Source organism: Penaeus monodon, chromosome 32 (genome assembly GCF_015228065.2).
Source record: "Penaeus monodon isolate SGIC_2016 chromosome 32, NSTDA_Pmon_1, whole genome shotgun sequence".
Lineage (NCBI taxonomy): Eukaryota > Metazoa > Arthropoda > Malacostraca > Decapoda > Penaeidae > Penaeus > Penaeus monodon.
Genome location: NC_051417.1, coordinates 31,973,671 through 31,973,979, shown reverse-complemented (window position 1 = coordinate 31,973,979; position 309 = coordinate 31,973,671).

Below are 309 nucleotides of genomic sequence, written 5' to 3'. Positions count from 1 at the left end.
CTTGCAGCGCCCAGTTTCGCTTAGCTCACCCTGCCCGCCGCCGCCGCCTACGCCCCTCGCGTCTATTGCTTTAAGAGCCGATTCCGGAAATGGACACTAATTCGCAAGGCAGCCAATGGACGGGCGAGGCAAACGCAGTGCTCGGGACAGATAAACGCTTCGCGCGTCTGCAGCGAATTTTCCCAAAGCCTGATAATGAAAGGAACTCTCCAGCTGCGGCAATCGGTGTTTTTTTTGGATAATTTGTAATTCCTCGAGGGATGTGGAGGGGAGATTTAAGTGCGCTTGTGGGGAGGATCAGATGCTACT